The sequence below is a fragment of the Lepisma saccharinum genome, chromosome 14 (genome assembly GCF_977018435.1).
Source record: "Lepisma saccharinum chromosome 14, izLepSacc3.1, whole genome shotgun sequence".
Lineage (NCBI taxonomy): Eukaryota > Metazoa > Arthropoda > Insecta > Zygentoma > Lepismatidae > Lepisma > Lepisma saccharinum.
Genome location: NC_139242.1, coordinates 71,098,946 through 71,119,779, shown reverse-complemented (window position 1 = coordinate 71,119,779; position 20,834 = coordinate 71,098,946). Strand labels below are relative to the sequence as shown.

The window sequence follows — 20,834 nt, the reverse complement described above, 5'->3', positions numbered from 1 at the left end:
GCAATAACACGTTTCTATTTTCGGTACTTGCGTTAGTAACATGTTACATAAATCACATGGGTAATTGTAACGGTATTTCTTTACTTTACTCGCGTTACATGGATAAATTCAGAACTGGAGGATTTATTTGTGTTGTTTTAAACTTGTATACGTTTAGTTAAGGCGGAGAACAGGCGTCATACTTGTGTAAACATTTAAATTTATTTATTGTATGAGAAAGTAACCGTAACAGGTTCCCGTTTTCGAGTAACTTACCCAGCTCTGATAATGTTAAGGTGCAGAATCATTTTGATACAGATTACAACGAAATACAGAATCCCATATTTTAAGAAAGTTGTTTGAAAGGTAATATTGTGTGTTCAAGATATTATATACATTGTTCTGTTCACTGTAATCACATACCGTGGCCGATACATTGAGTGGTCGACTTCTGGTTCAGTTCGACTTGAATTTGAGTATTTCTTAGTAGTTCAATCCTATCTAGTCATCGTGCATCTTCGTCGCCACGATTAGACCAAAGAGAAATCAAGCCACGTTTTTGTACCTTGCCGTTCTAAAATTTTATTGTAAGTTGTCAAAGGTGAAACTAGTACTTTAGACGGATATATCAAGAAGAAATGCGTACGTATTAACATTTTCTTATCGTACCTGCCATATCCCATACGGCGACTGTTTCTTCAATCCGCATCATATGTGGTAATGAGAAGATAAATTGATTTTTAGGCACCATAAACTGTGACAGTGAGCAGAAAACACATTTCTAGGCTCTGTAAACTGGGTAATCAGTCGAACTGTGGCACGAACTGTGGCAATGGGCTAAACCCGGATTAATACTCACTATGACCTGTGATAATGTGTAGAAAATGGATTTCTAGACAATGAAACTGCCCCAAATAGGCTGAAAAGGAACCCTGATAGGCACTAATGATGGAAATATACACGAATCGCCGAAATGAGCAACTTTATGTACAAAGCGACTAATATATATATATATATATATTAAAAACTGCATATCCCGGAACCTCTATAAGAAGGAAACCTGTAAATACGGGGGGGGGGGGGGGGGAAGTCCCCAGAACGGACCGATTTTATACCTGAAAATGACCTGCTTAAGGCGAAAACCTCATTAACGCAGAAACGGAACACCATTTAAAGACCAACGAGATGTTTTTATTCTCAGTAAGACGGAAATTTCTTCCTTCATTTTTTTCGCTCCCAAGAAAACAATGCAATACTGTAAGTGGAACACGCCCCTGTTGCCACTCGCTTATCGGTAACATTGTCGATATGAAAGAATGCGCTACAATACTCATAGCTGTTACGATTCCGTTTCTTTCTTTCATCTCTTATCCTCTTTCTCCACCTTTCTTTGTCTATTTCTCCTTTGTTCTTTCATCTTTCTATTTTTCTTGTTATCTCTCTTTTTCTTTCTTTTTTTCTTCACTTTTATCTCAATCTTTCTTTACCTCTCTTATTCCATCTTTCAATCGTTCTCTTTCTCTCTATGCACATCGCGCTACGACGCCAGGGGTCCCGGTTTCGAAAAGATACATAAGTACGTACTGTACGTTCTTACAATACTGTAAAAAGTGTACCAACATGTTGTGTAGTTACATAATTGTAATCTCTGCTATGCATATTGCGACTGTATCGCATTTTTATTCATGTACTTACATGCATTAGTACTCTACATTATAAGTCATGCGAAATGTAAATCTGTCTTTCCATTATTTCCTGCGCTCTATACTGTATTTAAAGTCAACCCTGTATAAGAAGGAAGGGAAACTGTTAAGACGGAAAATTTTGCTCGGAACCATCATGTGCCGGGATAGACAGGTTTTACTGTATATGTATATATATATATATATATATATATATATATATATATATATATATATATATATATATATAGCTGGACCATGAAACTAAGTTTTGCGCTGAAAGTGTACCAATCTGTTCACGGGGGAAAAAAATATGTACAAAATACGTGTATGGCTCGTTGTAGCACACTTGTATGCTATCGTGCGTTAGCTGTCGATATCTGGAGGGCGAACTGTTAGACTTAGAAGATAACATTTTGTGAATATGAGGAAGGATTAATTTAACTTAAATTGTCTCGAATGTCTGTGTGACAGTCAATAACGATATCTGATTATTCGTTGTTACACATTAGAAACTTTCAAAGCTACAGGTTGTTTTTTTTTTTGTTTCTAACAGTCCATCCACCAGTGGCAATTGCCAACCTGTGCTGCGGGGTAGCATAGATTCAGGTTAAGATGAAGTTTTTCGAAGGTTCGTAGCGTCGTAACGAGAGCCTTCATGAGTATATGCTGTGAATGTTTGTTCGGGGACATGCTGTAAATGTTGTTTATCGTGTGTGTGTGTTATATATATATATATATATATATATATATATATATATATATATATATATATAGACGAAACTGAGACATATCCTTTAAGGTCGAGATCGAGAACGATATATATATGTAACTCGAGACGAGACCGATAACAAGATATGCATTTACAAGTCCAGACAAGACCTAAACTATCCAGTGTTGCCTCGTCATGATAAAATCCCTAAAATAATACAGAAGGACAAGAGTAAGTAATTTTCAAGGCCTAAAAAAGCACGAACATATATCTCGGAAAGGCACTGAAATGAAAGCAAACAATCAAGAAAGACACGAGCACACTGAAAATGTACTTAAAAAATTCCAGGTAGAGCTGGAACACCGCATTCATTCGTATGAGTTTTCATTACGTCACTTCCTCCTCCCCCAACTTGCGAAGCAACAGACACTTCTCCATCCCATCTTTAATATTCCACAAGGAACAAAGAGGAGATAGAAAAAGGGAGAGGGGGCGCTTTCGCTTTGCACTATTCATTTGGTGCGAAGCGTCGCTCTTTCGGAAGGAAGTGAAATTTTTATAGGCTGCGACGGAAGCATAACAGCTGCATCCACGCCCCGCCCCCTGGTACTCGTTCCCGGTCTCTTTCCAGGAACGTAACGTGTTTTTAAGTTTTCATAAAACTCTTCAAAGCCATGGCAGTCTCGCTTTCTCTAAGGTTCAGCCTGGCATGATGTGTACCGAAGGCAGAAGATAATACGCATCGAAGTGCTTTTAGGAATAGAGACGCTGTTTTAGATCCACCTGGCGGACGGAACTGAAAGTGCATTCCAGAAACCAACATGTGTGAATATCACTTTACAAACCTTTTCACTGTTTCAACGCCATTTCGTCGACGGAACGAAAAAGGAACCCCGTTTCAGCACATTCAGCGAACACAGATGACGTCACATGTCTGTCCTAGATTTTTCTGAAGTCTAATTATACTTTTAACAGTTGTATAGTCAGAGTAATGTTCGGAACATCTCCAGGTGACCGACAAGTGTGGTCAGCGAGCCTACCAACAGCGTAGAGCGTGAAAAAAGTTACCGATAGGTCCTGGGCTGAGATGATGTCATCGGCTTACTTGTTGATTGGATACTTCGGGAGTTATGATTCGCTCCCAAGCTTCAATCAGAGACGTTACGAAAATATATAAACTCTATGCAATTATTGCACAGCGTCTACCTGTGCTTAGCTTGACATATTGGAAACCTTTTATATTATGGAAATTGGGAATCTTATGTCCTGTACGAACAAGGTTATATTTTAAAATCTAACATGATTTTATGACATTTTATAGATATTTTTTAGAACTTTTTATATCAACTTCATAGAGAGTTTCTCACCCCACTCGAATAGAAAAAAATATTTTATCTAAATTGACTTACGTATATTTCTGTCTACATTTCAACGCTTTAAAAAAATAAATAGTACGTTAGTGCGCCTTGTTTCCATGATTATGAAAAACTAAATATGCTGACCAAGGCAGTAATTTATTTTATTAAAAACATAAACTAAACGTAACGTTTCAACCTTCTAGCAAGGTCTTCTTCAGACTCTGTATACTGCCTTGGTCAGCATATTTAGTTTTTCACGTTAGTGTGGTAAAGTATGTATGATTATAATAAATTTGCTTAAATTTCTTGTCCACTTGTACTTAAAATGTTTTTAAAGTTTTACAATTACTAATTCTAATATATTATATTTCTTGTACAATGAATAAAATGGTTCAGTGTAAGAAATAGGTCTGTCTTCACTCCGCCATCGTAAATAAGCAAAGAAATGAATTTTGAGCATCATCTGACGAATGGAAATAAAGTTTAAAATTATTATCTGCCGCGAAAGGGCTGAATTAAATAATTGAACAGCGGATCATTATATGCGAATATTTCATATTGAATTGTCTTTCAGCAACATCTCATGGTTGCTATGCGAGTCGACTGTCGAATGTCATCGTGTTGGATGAAACCACTGAGGACCGGTTTTTCAATATCTGGTCAGTTTTTTGCTTATCCAACTAAATATTAGAGTTTACTTCAGTCATAACCAGCAAAATAAGTGTGAGTTGGCAGTGTTGGGGCGAGGAATTCGATCACTCTGCCATCTAGATATCTCAGTTCAAATCAATATTTCCTCTGGCGTGAAATGGTAGAACCACAAGAATGCACATGCGGTTGTGGAAATTCTAAGTCTATATTGCAAATATAAATATTTACGTACGCGTATTATGAATTATTGTTACAAGTAAATATGTGTAAACGGAGAGTAATTACTCCACATTTAGATTTTCCCTAAAACGGGTGGTTCTCACAACATGTAAAATGATATTACGCAGTTGAATACCGTGCTTTCACACAGAACAAAAGAGAAAATACGAGATAAAAAAACTAGGAAATATATGTAGAATTTATGCATATATCTTTTGACAACAATCCTTATCCCGCTTTGTGCATATTTCTTGGGAGAACGTAACATATTTTCCTTGAACATTTATTCTTTGTAGGCAACTTCTACACTATATGTATATCTGACGTTTATGTAAAAATAACAATTTTAGGACCCCGTAAAAATAAACCATATAATCAATGGTATAATCGTGGTAAATAAACGAAAAGAGAAAGGTCAACAGCAGGGTTTGAACTCGTGATACAGAACACACACTACAAACTTGCGCCTAGAGGGTTTTGCTTCATGATAGGACTTCAGTACGAGTTCCCAAAGCAAAGTCTGCCGTCAATTGTCTTTTATTTTACCTATTACTATGCATATAAGTTGAATTGGGCCAATGAAAACAAGTTTATTTTTACACCAATGTCGCTATTATTGAATTATTTCTCGTTCAAACTGACTGAGAAATGTATCTGCTGGAGATTGATCTTAAGATAAGGCAGCCATGCTAGTTCACAGTTGCTAAACTACGGAAAAAGCACGGATTCGGTTAATTGACACCTCTAGCTCACCGCAAGTGGAAAAAACTCAGAATTGCAGTAACCTCTAGTTATTTGACAAACCCGGACTTGAATCGCACATTGAAAAACCGGCACGTATTGATAATTATTTCTGATATGTACCGTTTTTTGTATTCTTTTGTATTTATCGTTTTCATATGTAACTTTTTTATACCTAGGTGATATGATCCATATTTTTATGTGACGTCATCAGTAGAAAATATGTCACTAATGTATTTATTTTTGTAAAAGAAAGAGTAATTTCTTTGTTATTATAGTTATTATATGTAATAACGCACCTGGTTTGTAATGTATACCTTTTGTTTAATGTTTATTGTATTTTATGCTTTGTTATAAGTAGTTTAATGTATCTTCATGTTTGCAAGAGTGCACTATACGAATTTGTATTTCTAAAGATGTATAGATGTCAGTTTTGTTGATAGTATCCTTTTGTAGATAGTGAATGATTCATCTGTACTTTAATCTGTGTTCTCGAAAATAGTATAAAAGCGAGGATATCGCGTAAGAAATATCACACTTTCGCCACGGATCGTCGAAGCTTTTAAACTTAAAAATAACTTCTTGGTGTTGTGCATACATCCTGGTATGGTAGTTCGGGGCGCAAGCTAGGCCTATGTGAACATAGGTATGCCGATAGCCATGCATTGATGATATGCACAATACTGCAACCATTCTACGTAAAATAATAAAGTTAGCCTAAAGATTAATTTGGAAATAAAAGGCTAAAGAGCAAATATTGGCTCAGTTATCATTGCATATCTCTTGGTGTGGTAGTTCGGGGCGCAAGCTAGGTCTATGTGATCATAGGCTTGCCGATAGCCACGCATTGAGTTTTATGCGTTTTAATTGAGTCAATTCATCGACAAAGCGAAATCCTCGCCCTCGTCTCAAGTATAGTTGCATTATAATTGCAATAAATAAAGAATAAAACTTTTCAGTTTATACATACGGCAGTAATGTGATTTTATTTCTCTGTGCTGTGAATATTGTCTTTGCCTAACACTATCCCTGTACCTGAGAGGAGTCTGTGTACTTCACCGAGTCTCATCGTTCACCGCTGAGTATTATTAAGTTAATATTAATAGTATAATAATACGACGCGTACATACATAAGTTAGATCAGAACGTGTCAAGTGGCAGCTCAACGTGTTGGCTCGATTTTGTAGTGTACAAGGGCAAGACAATTGTTTAAAGTTGAGATTAATTGTGCAAGAGCACTGAACTTTCATATTTATAGAAAAGCACAGAACTACTTCGTTCGAAATGGAAAGAAAACAGTTGCGTAGCGCAAATAAAAATCTTGCTTCAAATTCAGAGCTTAATGTTCCCGATTGTTGTCGGAACATTGATAAAGATAAAACCACATTTGTGTGCAAGAAATGTACAAAGCTTCTACATTATGAATGTTGTGGCTTAGATGTTCGATCTGAAAGCCACGAAGCTACCGATTTCGTTTGTAAAGACTGTGAATCATTGTCTACAACTATTACATCTGATCCATTAAATATGTTTGAAGCTTTAAAAACCATGATTGAAGGAATTAGCAAGCAGCAAGTTGAAAGTATGGAAACCTTACAGGCTGATATTAAACAACAAGCTGATTCCATTACCAGTTTGAAAGCTGATATGTGTAAACAGTCTGAAGCACTGAAAGCTGATATCTGTAAACAGTCTGAAACCTTACAGGCTGATATTAAACAACAAGCTGATTCCATTACCAGTTTGAAAGCTGATATGTGTAAACAGTCTGAAGCACTACAGGCTGATATTAAACAACAAGCTGATTCCATTACCAGCTTGAAAGCTGATATCTGTAGACAATCTGACATATTAAAAGAAGATATCCTCAGACAATGTGCGTTGCTAAAGGATGATATCGGTAAGCAGCACGATGAATCTATAAAAGTATTAAGAGCTGAAATAGGCGAGATGGCCTGCGAGATTCAACAACTGAAGTCTGAGAATGAGGAAACTAGGGCGCGATTCTCTGAAGAAATCTGGCAGGCTAGAGAGATAGACTTTGATGACTTCCGGCGTAGCTTGGCAGCCGATGTAAATAAAGCCACGGAAAGTGTTCGCATCGATGTAGAGGATATAAATTCGAGATTCACTGCGGAGTGCAATAAGATTATTGAAAAACAGCTGACAATGGAACAGATATTGACCGAGGCCGAGACTGACAAAATACGTTTCCGATCTGAGGTTCAAGAAGATATTGGTCAGATTTCCGTTGTTGTGTCTCAGAGAAGCAAGGATGTTGAGGAAATAAAGACTCAAGTAGAACAGCTTACGAATCAGTTAGAGACCATGCACGTCACCCGGCAAACAGAAACAGAAACTGGATCTCGAACAGTTGGTCATCCGTCTGCAGTTGCTGAGAGTGCAGCGTTGCCAACCATGAACATTGAACTAAATGAAGCGATGGACAGAACCGGTGGAGAGAGAACTAGGGAAGACAAACAAGTTTGTCGCCCACGAGTTGCTGCTGGTTCAAGAGCTAATGAAGTGGCGTCTGCTGTTCCACCTACCTTTAGTCTTTCGGGCTATGACAGAGGTTACAGAGAGCGTGAATCTCGCATGGCACGGTATCGTCATTATGAAGAAGGGGCAAAGAGGAAACGTCTAGAAAGGAAGAAAGATCGCAGTTCCTCCTCTTCCAGCACCAGCTCTGACTCTCAGTATCAAGCAAAAATCAGGAAGCGAACACGAAGGCATGGAAATTCAAGGAGCGGGCCAGATGAGTCGCCGCCAACAACTCAGCGATCAGCAATGACTGGAACTCCAAGGATGGCAGACCTTAATTCCTTGTCGAAGTTCAAGGGAGACCTGGAAGCCCAAAATGCTGAGCAATACTTAAAAGAACTTAATATCAATTTTGATTTAATGCAGATTCCATACGAATACCGATTGGAAATTATTCCTCGGCTTTTCAAGGGCCAGGCTGAGCATTGGTTTCGAGCAAACCAGTTAGAGTTCAAATCCTATTCTGATTTCTGCCGTCGTTTTCGCAAACAATATGCTTCAGAAGAGGCCAAAGAGAGGCAGCTGACAGCAGTGAGATCTCGCCGATACTTAAAGCAGTCCGGTATGAGCATGGAGGAATATGCCTGGTCTATTTACTCAGCCTACCGCAATCTGTCTACCCGTTACATAGAACCTGAGATTGTGAATTTAATCATCTCCCAGCTTCCATATAGAGCTCGCAGTCTGAGTCTAGCTAATTCTCCTCAAACGGTACGCCAGCTAGCCGACTTTCTGAAAAGGTTCGAGGTGCTTGAGGAACAAGACAGTTGGAAGCCTTCGTGGAATAGAGAAGGTGCTGGCCAGGGAAATGTTCCTAGACAAAATAGAATTGGAAACCAAAACCCCCGGGTCAGACAAGTTACGCAGAACCATAGAAATGGTTATTCCAATTACAACAGGCGGCGTAATCCTCCTAGAAGGGAAGGCAGGAACAACTACGCACGTGGACCGCGTCGTTCCAGATCTGATCCAGAAGACCATTCCCGTGACTCTTCACGTAACGCCTCTGAACCCAGTAATTTCAGAGCGACGGCGCCTCCGTTTGAACCTTCTGCTTCACGTTTGACGAACGAGCAACGTCAAAGCGTCGACATAACAAGAGACTTTTGTTGGGCACCCTCGACTAGTGCTAATCCGAGTGGTATGCAGTCGGATTTAGCCAGTCGCCCAACGTGAATTCTTCGTTCCCGATCATGGTTGGGCTAAAATCTTGGACTTCTCTGGGAACAGATGACAGCGTTATAAATAGTGAAGACAATCATCTTTTTGTTGTGCTGACCCTCAATGAAGGAGAACAAAGTTTAGATAGAGCACTACAACAGGCAGTTAGAAAGGAAAATTTGCCCAGGGCTCCGTTAATTAAAGCAACTGTAACAGGCGTCGATTTTATTTGTGTTCTGGACACTGGCAGCGAATGTAATCTCATGAGCTACACCATTTGGAAGAAGATTAAAGAGAAGTTGCCGTCATTGCAGTTACAACCATGTCCAGATGTTAGGCTGACTGATTTCACTGGGAGAAACAAAACTAGAGTTGTGGGATGTAGACAAGTATATCTAGAGATTGCTGGAAGAAATTTATTGGAGGACATGTTTGTCTTGAAAGGTCTCGAAGCTGACTTTATTTTGGGCTACCCATTCCTCAGGAAATATGAAGCAGGAATTGACCTACAGCGCGAGAAGTTATCCCTCACCGTAGATGGAGTTCCGGTAGAGCAGGACCTCGTGAATAATGGATCTTCGACAGGGACGTATGTAAGAAAAGTCCGTGAAGATTCCCATGTCGATCAGTGGACGGCTAGTCCTGACGACATTCTGCAGAAGGTCAATGCGAATGAGATTTTATGCGAAAGGGGTAGAAGCCAATTGAAAGAAGTCTTATTGAAGCATAGAAATGTATTTTCCGAGAGACCAGGTACTATTAAAAACTTCCAGTGTGAGATTGAACTCACCACCACAGAACCTGTGTATCGATCTCCATATCCCATACCTATAGCAAAAAGAAAACTCCTGGAGGAAGAATTAGAAAAGTGGAGACAATGGGGTGTTATAATACCTTGTAATTCCCCTTACTTGAACCCTTTAATTGTAGTCGACAAGCCTGACGGTACAGTACGCCCATGCATTGACTTCAGAAATTTGAATAAAGTTGTACGTGTTCCACGGAATTCAGTAGAGCCCATTTCGGATGCCTTACAAAAATTTAAAGGTGCTCGTTATTTTACAAATCTGGATCTGGCTTCTGGGTATTTGCAGATCCCTGTAAAAACTGACTGCCAACCATGTACTGCCTTCTCCTATAAAGGACGTCAGTGGATGTTTGCTCGAATGCCTTTTGGTATCTCTAGTGCTGTGTCAATTTTCATAGCTGCCATGCATGCTGTGTTTGGTCCTGAAACCGAAGAGTATCTAACTCAATATATGGATGACTTGCTGATTTTCGACAAAGAACTCTCCAAGCATCTCGAACATCTGGACGAAGTGTTGCAGCGACTCCAAGAAGTGGGGATGACTGTAAAGCTGCGAAAGTGTGAATTTGTCAAAAAGGAAATTACCTACTTGGGTCACATTGTTTCTGGAGATGCTATTAAAATCCAACCAGACAAAAATTCAGCCGTTAAGTTATTTCCTAAACCTAAAACTAGAAAGGATGTTCGGAAATTTCTTGGCCTCGCCAACTGGAGGCGGAAGTTCATTGAAAATTTTGCAGCTAAATCTGAACCGCTCACCAAGCTGTTAGGTAAAAATCAACGTTGGATTTGGGGAGATGAGGAAGAACAAAGTTTCCAGCTACTGAAGAATGAACTTGTAAGAGATGCTGAATTGGCACAGCCTGATTTTGAAAAGGATTTCTGTATCCAATGTGATGCTTCTGGGAAAGGATTGAGTAGTATTCTTTTCCAGATGGATGGTGAAGAGAGAAAAGTCATTCAGTATGCAAGCCGAAAACTGAAGGAGAACGAACGCCATTACTCCATCCATGAGTTAGAATGTTTGGCCATAATCTTTGGAGTTGAGAAGTATGCAGTTTATTTGAAAGGTAGGCCCTTCACTATCTACAGTGATCATAAAGGGTTGGTATGGTTACAAGACGCCCGTAACTGGAACAGTCGTTTGACTCGCTGGTCTCTAAAACTCCAACAGTACCAGTATAAAATAGTATACGTCTCTGGTCGCCAAAACGATCTGGCAGATATTTTATCTCGGTATCCTGCTGATGATATACCCCAGATTCATCCTGAAAATAGCCAGCAGACATTCAGAATAAACTACCTGTGGGCCGAAAGAGGAGAAATAGATGACATCGACAAGTGGAGAGAGGCACAATCTGAAGATGAATTCTGCAAAAATTTACTCCAATCTCTAAATTCTCAGGAACCTAACCTCAGATTGCATCGTTCCTATCGCATTCAGGAAGGGATTTTATTTAAGAAAGGATCGGATAATCAGTCCCTTTGGAAACTGTGTGTTCCGGTGGTAATGAAGCAACCTCTCTTGAAAGTAATTCATGATGAAGCTGGACATTTTGGAGTATCCAAGACATTGAAGCGACTTGCGGTACGATACTTCTGGAAAGGCATGAAGGATGACGTGATATAGTACATCCGAGATTGTGAAATTTGTGCCCAGAGTAAACCAGACAGATTGGGGATACTCAAGGAGACCCTTCATATCAGTCCCAAGCAACCTCATGAGATGCTTTCTCTGGACTTGATTGGGAAGCTTCCTCGTTCTAATGGATACCAGTACATCTTGAGCCTTATTGATGTGGGTACACGTTTTGTCTCCGCATATGCTTTACGGACTGCCAGCACCACAGAAATTATAAATACGCTTCAGAGAGGATATTTTGCTCACTATCCAAACGTTACGTTTACCCTGAGCGACAGAGGAGCTCAGTTTACCTCTAAGCAGTGGAAAGAATTTACCAAAAGCCGTGGTATCCATCATGTTTGCACAACAGCTTACAATCCAAAGGGGAACATGGTAGAACGAGCAAATCAAGAGATAGTAAGATTACTTCGTTTATTTTGTTATCGAGAACATCAGACTTGGTCGCGATACATATCAAAAGTTGTTTGGTTAATTAATTATTCTATTTCCGAAACTACTGGATATTCGCCTGCTGAACTATTCTTCAATCATCCTATACCCAGAGAGATCCTAACACATTTCAATTGGCCCGAACGGGAAGAAGCCCAACCAGATTGGAAGTCCAAATTGTTCTTAGCCCAAGTCAGGGAGAAGAAGAAGCTGTCGAAGGATTTAAAACAGAAGGGAAACGCCAAGACAGTGACAGTTGGAGACTTCGTGATGGTTAAAAACCATTCCTTAAGCTCCTCACTAGATAGGACCATTCAAAAGTTATTTATGTTGTGGATTGGACCTTATATAGTGGACAAAGTGGAAAATAATATTGTGACATTGCTAATTCCAAGGACTAAATAATTATATGATAAGGTTAACTTGGATAACCTAAAACGTGTGTTTTTCGGAGGATAAAAAGAAAGACTTTGTACTTTAAAACTAAGTTTCCTCCAGGTAGATAACTTCATTCCTGAAACTTAGTTTTCGAAAGGAAGGGGCAGATGATATTATCCATATTTTTATGTGACGTCATCAGTAGAAAATATGTCACTAATGTATTTATTTTTGTAAAAGAAAGAGTAATTTCTTTGTTATTATAGTTATTATATGTAATAACGCACCTGGTTTGTAATGTATACCTTTTGTTTAATGTTTATTGTATTTTATGCTTTGTTATAAGTAGTTTAATGTATCTTCATGTTTGCAAGAGTGCACTATACGAATTTGTATTTCTAAAGATGTATAGATGTCAGTTTTGTTGATAGTATCCTTTTGTAGATAGTGAATGATTCATCTGTACTTTAATCTGTGTTCTCGAAAATAGTATAAAAGCGAGGATATCGCGTAAGAAATATCACACTTTCGCCACGGATCGTCGAAGCTTTTAAACTTAAAAATAACTTCTTGGTGTTGTGCATACATCCTGGTATGGTAGTTCGGGGCGCAAGCTAGGCCTATGTGAACATAGGTATGCCGATAGCCATGCATTGATGATATGCACAATACTGCAACCATTCTACGTAAAATAATAAAGTTAGCCTAAAGATTAATTTGGAAATAAAAGGCTAAAGAGCAAATATTGGCTCAGTTATCATTGCATATCTCTTGGTGTGGTAGTTCGGGGCGCAAGCTAGGCCTATGTGATCATAGGCTTGCCGATAGCCACGCATTGAGTTTTATGCGTTTTAATTGAGTCAATTCATCGACAAAGCGAAATCCTCGCCCTCGTCTCAAGTATAGTTGCATTATAATTGCAATAAATAAAGAATAAAACTTTTCAGTTTATACATACGGCAGTAATGTGATTTTCTTTCTCTGTGCTGTGAATATTGTCTTTGCCTAACACTATCCCTGTACCTGAGAGGAGTCTGTGTACTTCACCGAGTCTCATCGTTCACCGCTGAGTATTATTAAGTTAATATTAATAGTATAATAATACGACGCGTACATACATAAGTTAGATCAGAACGTGTCCCTTTATGCGAGGGTTCAAGAACTCAGTCTTCGTTCCCAAATTAGCTTAGAGACATAGTTATTCTGTCGTATGGGTAGGAATCTGTTCTGTCCTTTATTTATGGAGATCTGTAACTAAGATGTAAATTTATAAAAGTATCTTAGAAAGAGGATCGTAACCAACTTGTCCAACTTTCTGAGAAAGAATGACAACAATGGGATGCGTCGCGGCTGCTAGTTCACAGTTGCTAAACTACGGAAAAAGCACGGATTCGGTTAATTGACACCTCTAGCTCACCGCAAGTGGAAAAAACTCAGAATTGCAGTAACCTCTAGTTATTTGACAAACCCGGACTTGAATCGCACATTGAAAAACCGGCACGTATTGATAATTATTTCTGATATGTACCGTTTTTTGTATTCTTTTGTATTTATCGTTTTCATATGTAACTTTTTTATACCTAGGTATGTATCGGTTCAGCGATTGGTTAAATCTAGTTGACACATGAATATCAATCACTACAGCCATTACACTGTACATAAATCGACATATATTTTTATTATCTTAGCCTTTTTGAGCCTCGTCTTTAGACGATTCAAGTATAATTGGACATTATTATTGGTCACGGCTCTTTTTCTGCCATAATACTTTGTATTCTGTTAAGAGGAAATGAAAATCGCTTTCTCCCTTTTGTTCGGTTTCCATTCCGCTGCTAAATGTATTTCCGCCAGGCTTTGTGTGATTTTAATTGGCCTCCTGGCGTTTAAGTGCACTTTCTTCAGCAGAAAATGCAATGCAGATCTTTATTCCCTCGGGCATTATCTCTTTTCTTAGTATTCCATTCTAGACTTCCCTTCTAACGCCTCCAAAATCTTGGTTTTACCCAGAAACTCGCCTCAAGAGTCTAATATCGTAGCGGGGTTACCTTTAACTTCAGTTAACTTCCATTTCTGGTATGAAGTTTGTATCTATTAAAACTTTCCTCTTCCACTGAGAACATTTTTTTATCGGTACCTGAAAGTTAGTGTCAGTGAGTTTTGAAACAATGGTTATAACGAGAAACTCACTTGCTACCTATTATACTTGTTAAGACTTTTGATATTTTAACTGTTAGTTATTTGAAGAAAGTTTAGATTAACTTCTGATTATCTTTGATTACTTATTCAATAATTAGTCTTCAATACGGCATTTTCTTAACATTCCTGCTACGATCAAAATTGAAGGGAAGAAATCTTATAGCATTTTGATTGCATATTTCACAAATAGAATCGGCCTTAATTGTCTTAGCATCTCTCGTAGCATAACCAATCAGAAGCGAGCTCCACGTCACAAGTACAGATGTAATAACGTCAGAGTGCGATGTAAACAATGTATCACATTTTTAAAAGCTAATGAGTATTTAACCGAGAAGAAACAAGTTTATTTCTTCTGCATACGAATCTGTTTTAGGTACAAATCAATGTGCCTGCTTAAATACACACTTTATAGTACATACATTAGTTGCTTCAATTGTAAATACTGGACGTTGGTTTATGAACAGAAATATCTCAAAATGTAGGTGTGTTTCATCTACGTCACAAACTGTTGCATTGTGGGATCGAGCAGCCATGGTGAAGGGCAGTTCTTGTAAAGATACCTAATTCAAGTGGACGGGCGGGAAATTTGAACCTTGTTTACGATGGTACATTGTGCAGTATTTGCTTGTTCAAACATAAGCTTACGTTATTTCACGATATTTTCTTGCACACTACAAACAATACATGGGAAAAACGCTTTATTTCTTTAGAGGAACGATAAGACCCTGAAGATCCTGACGTCACATGAAACCCACCTATAGGAGAGATTATGGTTACGTATGTTAGAAACAAATGTGAAGAGTGTTTGTTTACACGATATCTCTAAATAACATCTCCTCTTAAATTTCATCTCTTCCTCTTTAAATGTATTAGTTATGAAATGAAAAACTATTATGAAATTAAAACCTGCGACTTGGTGTGCCGTTAATGCTGAATTTATTATCCATTTTATGCACTCTTTCCATTACAATCTCAAATGCTAACCAGGGCCTACCCGATGGCGCAGTGGTAGCGTCATTGCCTTGTAATCAAGGGATCCCTGGTTCGAACCCGGTGGAGGCACATAGTGGTTCAGATACCACTTTAAACTGTAGGTCCAGTCCCGATTAGCCTTACTGTGCATAAAGTGGACTTAAAACACCAAATCAATCAATCAAATGCTAACCAGTGTGTTACATAAAATGTTTCCACGTAATGTACCGTGCTATAAAGAATGCTATAATATTTTTGGAAGCATTTACTAAACATTTATGCTAGGAAAAATGTTGAAGGAAATCCTTCCGTATAAAGTGAGCCTTAGCAAAGAGTTTCTTTTACAGTAGGGATATGAAAAGGTTTTGCCTGTTGAGGTATAATTTGTTTAATAATGGAAAGATTGAAACAATGAACATACATATAGTTTGCCTGTAGGGTCCTCTACTCAGAGTTACCCTTCCACACACTTTCTATCACGTTCGATGCATTTGTGCCAGAGTTCTATCCAACCCTCAAAACCAGTGTGGAAAAATTCCACAGAACACTTCCTGCCTTACCGTTTCACAGCTGTTTTAACTTCCTGTAGGTCATCGAATCTCATGCCACGAAACACAGACTTTTTTGATACCTCCTCTTAATTGTAACGGTACTATCTTGCTCTGTATTACCTTCATAAATTCGGAACGGGAGGATTTATTTGCCTGAAGGAGACATGTTTTGTTGTGTTGTTTTAAACTTGTGCATGTAAAATGACACACTGGGAAACATGCACTAAAGAGACTGTGTAAACTTTAGGTCAAGTTATGTCACGTGGTTAATTATCTCTAAAATATTTTTGGCATACTTGAAATATATCATTTTTAAAATTTGCGTTCAAATATTCACAAACATAATTCAAAATTAATATATATTTTCTATGTTTTTGATGAATGACAAGAGGACAAATAATGCGAGAAAATGACCGTGGCGAGGAAAATTACAGAAAACCTGAATCAAGTTGCTGAACTGGAACCTATGGTCTCCACTAGTCTAGCACCTTAACCACTCACTCACTTTTCGGCGTGGTGTAAATATAATCTTCGGTGAATTGAATCAAAATAATGGTTCTCTCAGAACGGTTCCGTTCAAGGAACCGGTTCACAATGAACGGATCGTGAAAGTCGAGCAGTTTGATTGCTAAATTGACTTATTTATTTTACCTATCTTCTGCCATTTTTGGCTAATCGTGAAGATGACAATCGAACATATATATTACTTTATTTCATATTATTTGGTATGAAGAAGTTAGAAGCTGCGAAGCCCTCTTTAAACATTTAGGAGATAAACAGTCTCTCTCCACCTATTTTCCTTCCTTTCTGTTCTTCTCTTCCCTTTGTTTCTAGCTCTTTCTTGCTTCTAGTCTTTCATTATCACTTTGTTTCTTATTCTCTACTTTCTTTCTCCTTTTATATCTTCTTCGTGTACCTACCTCTTTCCTCTGTTTCTAGCTCTTTCTTGCTTGTACTCTTTCTACTCGTTCGTTCTCTTCACATTTCTTCTCTTTCTTCCCCCGTATTTCTTTTTCTTTCTCCTATCTCTCTTTCTCCCTTCAGATTCTTTCCTCTCGTTTTCTTTCATTTCTTTCTTTGTCACTAACTTTCTTATTCTCCATTTCTTTCTCTCTCACATCATTCATTTTCTCCTATTCTTTCTCTCCTTTCTCCTGTGTCTTTATATCGTCTTTATTTCCTTATCTATCTTTCTTCCTCTCCCTCTGTTTCTACATTTTCTCTTTCTTTGTTGCCTTCCCGATAGTGTAGCGTCATCGTCGCCGCCATGTAAGCAAGGGGTTCCGGCTTCGATACCCGGTGGAGGCACATGGTGGTTTGGATCCTGCTTAAACTACAACGCAGCCCCAATTAGCCTATCTGTGCATAAAGCGGACATGAAAGAAACATAAATTACTTTCTTTCTGTCAACTTCTCTTGTTTTACCCCTGTATACAAGTGGTTGTCAACTTTTGATGTTACACCTCATGGGATCCATAAGCATGGGCGCCGGCAGAATTACTTCCAAGGGTGTGCACCCAGTTTATAATCATATTTTTGCTAACGTCGAGTACTTTACGAAGCTCCCTTTTACGCTTGCTTAAACAATTTACACATACGTCATTCTAGAAAAGTAAATATGTAATTTTGAAGACTAATTTACTCTTTTCTAACATCTAACTAAACACACATCCTCAAATTGAAATATGCCGGCTGGAACAGAAAGGTAGAGTTTAGACTACATACAACACTGGTTCAATTAAAATTGTTAAAATAATGTATCTTAGTAATTTAAATGTAACCGTTTCTTAAGACACAGTAAATACATTTTCGAGCCCGACTTCGCGACCCACCAAACACGCCCTCGGGACCCAGATGTGGGTCGTGCCTCATAGGTTGAGAAACGATGCTGTATACGAGTATGTACACAGTGCGGTCAATAAGTTCCCGGACTAAGGCAATAACAAATTCAAAGGCAAAGGCGTATGAGTTTTGACTGTTAATGTACTCAAAATAGGATCAATTTGATGCTATACATTGCTCAGCATGAGTTTTCAATCTCTTCATGGCCTCGGAAAGTCTTCTATCGGAATTGTCTTCAGTTTGTCGGTCACAGCCTTCTGGATCTTCTCAAGCGAGTCGAATCTTGAACCCTTCAGCTTCAGGTGCATTTTCAGTTTTGGGAAGAGGAAATAGTCCGGAGGTGACAAAAATGTGTAAAAACGTCTCATCCAACCTGTTTGGGTGAGTAGGGGTGCTCTATTTCACGTTGAGCTAGAGCCCGCCCCCCCTTCCTCCGCTGGCGACGTCCCTGCTGTACACACACACACACACAGTCCCTTGAAGTGAGCTGTGCGGACGCACCCTGGTGACCCCTAGTTGTTAATCAGAGCCACGCCGCTGCTTGCAGAAATCTCTATCTGCCGTTGGGGAATTGCAACGAGTCATTTGAGCCAATCCAGCGCGAGGACTCGCCGTAATCAGCGCGCTCTGGTGTCAGGTTTCAGCAGCGCCGGTCTCGTTTCCCGCGGAAGGGCTTTGATGAAAGTGTCCCCAGCGAGGCGGTTACTCCAATTAAAGAACGGGACGGTAGCAACCAAGATGCATTAAAGAAATTGCAGAGGGTGGGGAGAGATGGAGCTGAGACAGGGGCGGATGCAGAAATTATGAAAAACTCAATATGCTTACCAAGGCAGAAATTTATTTTATTTTAAAACTTAAACTAAACGTAACGTTTCAACCTTCTAGCAAGGTATTCTTCAGAATCTGTACCAAGTACAAGTGAAACAAGGTACAAAACAGGAAGATATATATATACACAAAAATCACTCCCCTCCAGACACAAGATTATTAGAAAGTTTTTTCTGGAACATTCCAGCAGGTGTTTCGTGGAACATTCCTCTTCCTTCTCTCCTCTATCGCTCTTGTCCTATCCACTCTTTCTAACACCTTCATCCATTCTTTGTATATCTTGAGTCCCGCATTCCACTTCATTGTGTCTTCTCCTTTCTTCTCTATTTCCTTGGCCTCCTTTCATTTTCTAACTAGCATTCTCTTCTCCCTTTCTATCTGCTTAGCCTCATCCCACTCTATGGCATGTCCTGTTTCTCTCGTGTGTTTAAATAAACACATAATATTAATGGTGTTATAATTAGAAATTATGGGGTCAGGTCATTGTATGGGGCTCCGTCGTGTGATCTGAATATAGGACAGAGCATAATAGAATCGAATAGGATAGAATCAGTAGAATAGATTTATACTTGCTTTTGTGTTATTTAGCGTCGCATGTCTTCCACTTTTGGCTAATCACGAGGATGATGAGTGAAGAGGAACCAACAAAGAACACCCATACCCAGGTTGTGATTCGAACCCGGGGACTTTGTTGGCAAGACCGAAGCATCAAGTAGAATACAATATGACAATTAGAACTGAACAGAATAATTCAAAATAGAATGAAGTGCAAATTGACAGAATGGAATAGAATAGATTTCTTGAAGCTCAGTTTAAGAACGGATAGGCCCATCGAAATTGATTCTTTATGAAAAACTCAATATGCTGACCAAGGCAGAAATTTACTTTATTATAAAACATAAACTAAACGTAACGTTTCAACCTTTTAGCAAGGTCTTCTTCAGACTCTGTACCAAGTACAAATGTAACAAGGTACACAACAGGACGATATATATACACAAAAATACTCCCCTCCAGACTATTAGAAAGTTGTTCTGGAACATTCTAGCAGGTGGCTTTCCCTTGTCAACTGTACTTCCCCTTGTCAACTTTACTTTCTCTTTCAGGTAAAAGTAAGTTGACAAGGGAAAGCCACCTGCTAGATTGTTCCTGAACAACTTTCTAATAGTATGGGGTGGAGTATTTTTGTGTATATATATATCGTCCTGTTGTGTACCTTGTTACATTTGTACTTGGTGCAGAGTCTGAAGAAGACCTTGCTAGAAGGTTGAAACGTTAAGTTTAGTTTATGTTTTATAATAAAATAAATCTCTACCTTGGTCAGCATATTGAGTTTTTCATATCATGGAAACAAGGCTTAATGGTGTTATAATTGATTCTTTAGTTTAAAATGGAACCTGAAACATTGTGCAGGCGTCTAAGCCCCGCTACAGGTTACGTTTCCAGAAACCTTTCGCATATATAGACCCACGATACGATATTTTCTCCGTATCGTGATATGGGCGATATATCGTCTCCCACGATAGGCTTATATATCGCCAAATATCGTGACGATATACCGCCGACACGATATATATCGCCAAAATATCTTGACAATATTTCGTTTAGTTCATATCGCCTAGACGATATTTTTTCAAACAGCTCGGCGGTTGAGGCACGACTCACGGGAGATGCTGAGAGCTGTTCTGGCGCGGATTAATACATAAAACCTGCTGCAAACTTAACCTGTCGCGGGGCTTAGACCCCTTTATTTCGAGGTAAAACTGTAGTATAGAATATAGTAGCACAGAATAAAACAGTATGATACAGGGTGGAAACCTCTTCATTTCGAAGGCGTGTGTCGGTTTAATAGGCCGTTCCTACAACCATCCTTTGCTGCAAGACACTCAAGAATCCTGGGACATTTTTTTGCTTAATACATACGAGTACACAAATAAATTTATAACAAAATTTATTTTAAAGGGAATGTATGATCCAGATCATTATGATCACAAAACTTCAAGCATGTTGTGCATGACGTCCCCGAAGGCGGTTTCCTCTGTTACCAGACCTCCCAGTAAGCGATTTCTTCCTGTAGGGTTTCATCAAAGACAATGTTTGTTTACGTTCCTCAACTTCCACACTGTCAGAATTGCAAA

General features: G+C 38.8%; 1 protein-coding gene across 5 annotated transcripts in view; it reads left to right on the top strand.

The window, feature by feature from the left end:
- Positions 1 to 20,834, top strand: part of LOC145999010 (regulator of G-protein signaling 9) — a 304,822-nt gene that overhangs the window by 48,238 nt on the left and 235,750 nt on the right. The gene's annotated exons all lie outside the window — the stretch shown is intronic.